At 31.2% G+C, this 5,945-nt stretch overlaps 1 protein-coding gene across 1 annotated transcript in view; it reads left to right on the forward strand.

Annotated features, from left to right (window-relative positions):
* Window positions 1-5,945, forward strand: part of LOC141714837 (K(+) efflux antiporter 2, chloroplastic-like) — a 64,316-nt gene that overhangs the window by 55,196 nt on the left and 3,175 nt on the right. The gene's annotated exons all lie outside the window — the stretch shown is intronic.

The raw sequence follows: 5,945 nt of genomic DNA on the forward strand, positions 1-5,945 counted from the left end.
TAAGTTTTTATGTTCATTAATTTTAATTTATGTGTTCATTAATTTTATATTTCATAATATAAATATCTATTTATATCTTATAATTTATATTTTATGTTCACTAATTTAAATACTTATATAACACATAAACATTACAGAACACATAAAAATTTTACATAACACATAAAATTTTTATGTTTTCTTTATATTTATAAGTACTTTATGTTTTATATTATATAATTTATATTTTAAGTGCTTTGTAAATTTATATTTCTGTGTTTTTGCATTTTTATGTCCTCTAATTTATATTTTATGTGTTCTCCAATTTTTTGCATGTTTTTCCATTGTGTCCTCTAATTTATATTTGTGTACTTTTTTATGTATTATACTTTTTTATGCATGTGAGTTAAAAAACTATGTTAATTATGTTTTTATAATAATTTATATTTTAAGTGCTTTGTAAATTTATATTTGTGTGTTCTGTATTTTTTATGTCCTCTAATTTATATTTTATGTATTCTCTAATTTTTTGCAAGTTTTTCAATTATGTCCTCTAATTTGTATTTGTGTACTTTTTTATGTATTATACTTTTTTATGCATGAAAGTTAAAAAATTATGTTAATTATGTTTTTATAAAAAAAAATTATGCAAATTTAATTTTTAATTTGTAAATGTAAAGTAAATGGACAACTGACAAAAATAAATAAAAAGAAAGAAAAAACAATATACAAAGGAAAGAAAAAAAATAATATTTTATGCATAAAAACCGTAAACAGCCGTTAAGTGGGGTTACAGGTTAAGTGGGGTTACAGGTTTTGTGACACATGTCGACACTACACTTAAGTTACTCAGTTACCCACACATAGGAGTTACCATTTGATCCCAAGCCTATATATATATTTATATATATATATATATCTGGTGGATACTTTCAAATCCACCAGAAAATTTTAAAAACTTGTGTTTTTATTACTTTGTGTTTCTGATTCACTTAACTTGTTATTCCGCACCTTGCAAATCAAAACACTTATATATATAGTTTGAGTTAGAATATTTTACAATTCAAGAAAAAGTTTACTAGAATTAAATTTAACCCCCCTTCTGTAATTTTTGTTGCATTGTTAGGGACTAACACTGCTTTTCCTCTCCTTCCGACTTCCAAATCATGAGTTCTCAGCATGCCATAGACTTCATCCAGAGTAATTATTTCCAAATCATAATGATGTCGTATGATTGAAGTTTGAGTCTCCCATTCTTCACTTAAGGCTCTCAGAAACTTGGTGTTTGAATCCTCTCGATCAAACACCTTTACCACCAAAGACTGATTGTTGAGCAAGGTCAAAAATCTGTCATAGATGTCAGTGAGACTTTCATCAGGTTTGGCCTCAAAGTGTTCATATTCTTGAATCAGAACAGCCCTTCTGTTCTTTTTGATGGTCATGGCTCCTTAACATTGAGTTTCAAGAGCATCCCAAATCTCATTGGTAGTCTTGTAGGTTATCACCCTATTTGACATCACAGAATCAAGACTATTATGCAAAATATTTCTTACCTTTGCATCTTTCAGCACAGCTACTTTCTCTTCTGGTGTCCACTCACTCTTCTCCTTTAGCTGATAGTGTTCAGCAACAGTAGGAGTTGCAGGCAACAGATTTGTTGGCATGTATGGTCCATCATTAATCACATCGAGATAATTTGGATTTGTAGCTTCGAGGTGCATGAGCATCTTTACCTTCCATGTAGGATATTCAGTCTTTTTCAAAATGGGAATTTTAATACTTTCATACTTGTTCAGAGACATGTTTAGATCATTTATGATTGTAAGTTTATCAATGAGCTCTAATACCAATTGTTGCCCAGTGAAGATACAATTATTTAAGGGGGGTTGGATACAATTGTATAAATGTTTCGAATAAGTAATAAAATATAACAATTTTTTATATATCTGATAAAAAATGTTACAAAACTCTCTCAAGAAATACTGATGTTCTTGAGAGCTGCTAGGTCGAATGATACTCGAGATCGATTCACTAAGTGATGACCTAAATTGTGTTTATATACTACATAGTTACAACAAATCAATCTAAGATATGCATTATCAAAAGCTAACTGAAACTGATACATATCTTCAACTGAATAGATAAAGTCCTATAACTAAGACGTAAAAGATATCTGCTCCACAATATAAGGAACAGAACAAATATTCTAAGCTGACTATCTTCAAATATTGATGACATCCAAATGCTGATGATGTGTCAAATCCTGACGACACATCAGATACTGATGACACCCGAACAGCCAGATCCTGAACTTCTTCTGATCATTGAGAATTCAATATGTAACATTGTGAAGCCTCGCATTTCCCCTCGAAATCCCACAATTTGCACTCCCCTGCGCGCCCGCGCAGGTGATGGAGCAACAGATAGACAACGCAAGTGAACACTAAATGTGTATGTTGCTATATAAAGCTAAGGTAATCTATTTTCATTTTCAATGTGGGACTTAAGGTTTTATAACTCATTTTTCACTTTTAAGGGACCATCTTTGGATAATCATATCTCACTCATCCCTTAATCAATTTGAGTGATTCAAAATGCCTCTGAAAGCTCTCCGGAAGGAAAACACATTCCAAGCGTCACTCGTTGCACACACGCAACAACCAACCACCCAAGAGCGACTCAAAATGACTCGACAATATGGGGGGTAATACCCACATTTTCTAACAGTTTTGGTAACCCATAAAGGGTATGATATCCTTTATTTTTCTTGTTAAATTCATCAATATTATTTTTTCCCTAAAAAATTCTCTAGCCAATGTTTCATTTAACACTGTGTTAAAGAGTTTAATTTTGTAGAGAGAGATTTATACATGTTTATCTTTTTATCGTGTTCCCAAGATTTTTTATAAAAAGAAAAGAAGAGATTAAATATTGATTAAATTTTCTCCAAACTTTTGTTTTTAAAAGTGGGATAATAAGGAAATAAAGATATATTATTATAATAATAATAATATTGTATATTTTAACATATATTCACTTTTTTCTTTAGAAACGGAGAATAGCATGAGCTCGCCTTTTCTTGCCATCACGGGATCGACCCGTGAACAAGATAAACCTAGTGGGAACCAAAAAATGAGTACCGTATTGGGTAGAATACAATTCAAAAAGTGAAGGCTCGCCCAGCTGAAGTAAGGAGCTTTGAAAACTTACCTTATTATGTTATGAAAAGGGGAACGGGGGTGAGATAGGCAACGAGTAGCTTGCTTCCAAACCGGCCCGACCAAAGAAAAAAGCGGTTAGAAGCGACGAGCAGTCATGGTCGAAGCTTGGATTTAGCCGATAGTTAGCAGTAAACTTGGCTATAACAAAGCGCTTATTTCTTTCACGACGAGAGAGGCGTGTCCGCATCAGTCAAAGTGGTGGAATGCCTCCTAAGTCAAAAGGAGAGCTTATGCGCTCCAAGAGATACAATTCGGTATCTGAATTGGCTGAAGGAGAGTGAAGAGGCGGCTACTTTCCCGGAAGCCTCTTCTTGATAGTCTACATCAAAGTGCATTAAATGCCCCACACAAAGACGACTGGACTAAGCGGGGATGACTTATTTTCCATTCTATTTTCCATTCTACACAGGGGAGCTACTGTGAAGCCAAGAAAGGAGGAAACAACAAATTGCTTCTACCGAGTTGCCCAACAATAGCTTAGCTTAGTAGGTAAATAAGGTCCGCTTTGAAGCCGTAAGCTTGCGGGTTTTTCCAATCCAAAAAAAATAAAATGAAACCTGGCGAAAAAGAAGGGAACACTTTGCTGAGGAACGAAGCTTCGTGTTTGTTTTTCTTCAAACCCCCAATCCGCTCTCCCTCGAGATTTATCTTTCAAAGATGTGTCTCACTCTCTCTTTCTCCGATCATAAGGCCCGCGGATTGGGGTGGCACAGCCGGATGCTTTTGATCAATAGGAGGAGGAGGAATATAAATTGCTTATGATGATCATATTTCCAAAGTTTTTACTTGTATAGTGGAAATGCCTTAAAGTCTGAAATTTTAATAAAATTACCTACCGATTTTTTTTTCTTTTCTCCATATTTTTACCTTTTCTTTTCTCCACTTAAATTTGGGAAACATTCTTATAAAATCCTGTCATGATCGAATACACCAATGTTTACAAATGTTATTTAAAATAAGTCACTTTTAACTTAATTTTAGTGTTTGGTAGATTATAATTCTTAAGAAAAAATAATTAATTAAATATAAGAATTTTTTCATCCATGAGTTTTATGTTAAAAATTCCAAATTTCATTTATAATTTTAAAAACTAAAGAATATAAGCAGAAAAAGTACTAGCACTACAAAAATCAACACATATATACCAAAAAATATGAGAACTACAAAAATTTAAAACATAAAAACGAATACTACCTTTTTTCTTCTATACAAATTCTTCTAGATAATATATGTATGTGATTCCAAAAATTAAGGATATGAATATATATATATATTATTCAAATTATTCATTTGAGAGCACTACTTTTAACTTTAATCAACCCTATTCTTAACATTACTTATAACTTGAAATTTGAGGAGGTAGTTAAAAAAATTTCCTCCAAAAAACTTTCAGCGGCTCTTAAATGCAATGCACCGAGAGCCATTTTTCTCTCCTAACTTTTAAGAGCATCATTCTCACTATTCAATAATATTATATTAAATTATATATTAATCAGATTAATTTGTTTTTCTCTCAAACATCTTTTGTCTTATATATATACAACTTACATGAAGAAAAAAATCAATTAAGAGTAAATGTAAAGAGAATTGTTGGAAAAAACACGTAAAATCACTATAAGTTAATATTATATATTATATTTAGAGAAGGGATGATGAGTCTCTCAAGTATCCTCTTACAGTATCTCTAATGGTTAAAATTTTTTAGCTAAAATATGTAGAACATTCCAAAGATATAATATATATATATATATATATATATATATATATATATATATATTATGTTGAAAACATGTAACTTTAATGGTGCATTCTTAGAGCATCCAATGCTAAAACCAATTAGCTAAAAGTATAGGTGGCATGTCATAAATATCTCCGTAAAAAAATTATGCACTCCAATCCTATATTTTTGTTAGTTGAAAATATAACCAACCTCTTGATATTGACATTGACCATATTTGTTGAATCTCTGCAATTCTGTAGTCAAATGCCACATCATATGTTATCATATTAAAATAAAATATTCTATCTATAACAACTTGAAATAATGATAATATACTATTTTCAAAATATAATTAATCATTATAGTCAAACTCCATTGAAGGAAAATTTATGTACAACTTTAGATAATTAGTATTTCACACTATTTAGTCAATCATTTTAACCAACAGGCATTAAATGAACTAGCTATATGTTGTCCATATTTATCGAACTTGTTCAAACCTGTAACAAAATTACACATCATCATTTGCCATATAAAAATACTACATTACGTTTATAATAACTTAAAAAAGATAGGAACAAACTATTTTTAAAATATAATCAGTCATTTGACCAACTCAATTGGCTTCAACAAATTTTACATAATCATTATTTTATATTAATGGAACCAACCGTTTTAGCAAAGACCACTGAAAATGCTCTTAGTAATAAAGCCCCTTTTACTCCAGTAGCCGAGCAGAAAGCCACTTTTATTCCAGTAGCCGAGCCGTCGCTGCTAGATGAGATGCGCCTTCAGTCCAAATAAGTTAAGCCTAATGGTTTACCCAAATACCCGTTACTAATTGGCAATTTTAACTCTACACGTTAAAGGGATTACAGTGCCGGCTTTGTAAACCAAAATTACATTAAGATTACCATCCCATATTTTTAAGGTTAAAGAGTTTGAGCCGCCTTTCATTAATAAAAAACTAAATAATTTTCAAGCCAGTAAACTATGTAGACGCTTTAAAGAAAATGAGTTGGGAC

The sequence above is a fragment of the Apium graveolens genome, chromosome 3 (assembly GCF_009905375.1).
Source record: "Apium graveolens cultivar Ventura chromosome 3, ASM990537v1, whole genome shotgun sequence".
NCBI classification, from domain to species: Eukaryota; Viridiplantae; Streptophyta; class Magnoliopsida; order Apiales; family Apiaceae; genus Apium; species Apium graveolens.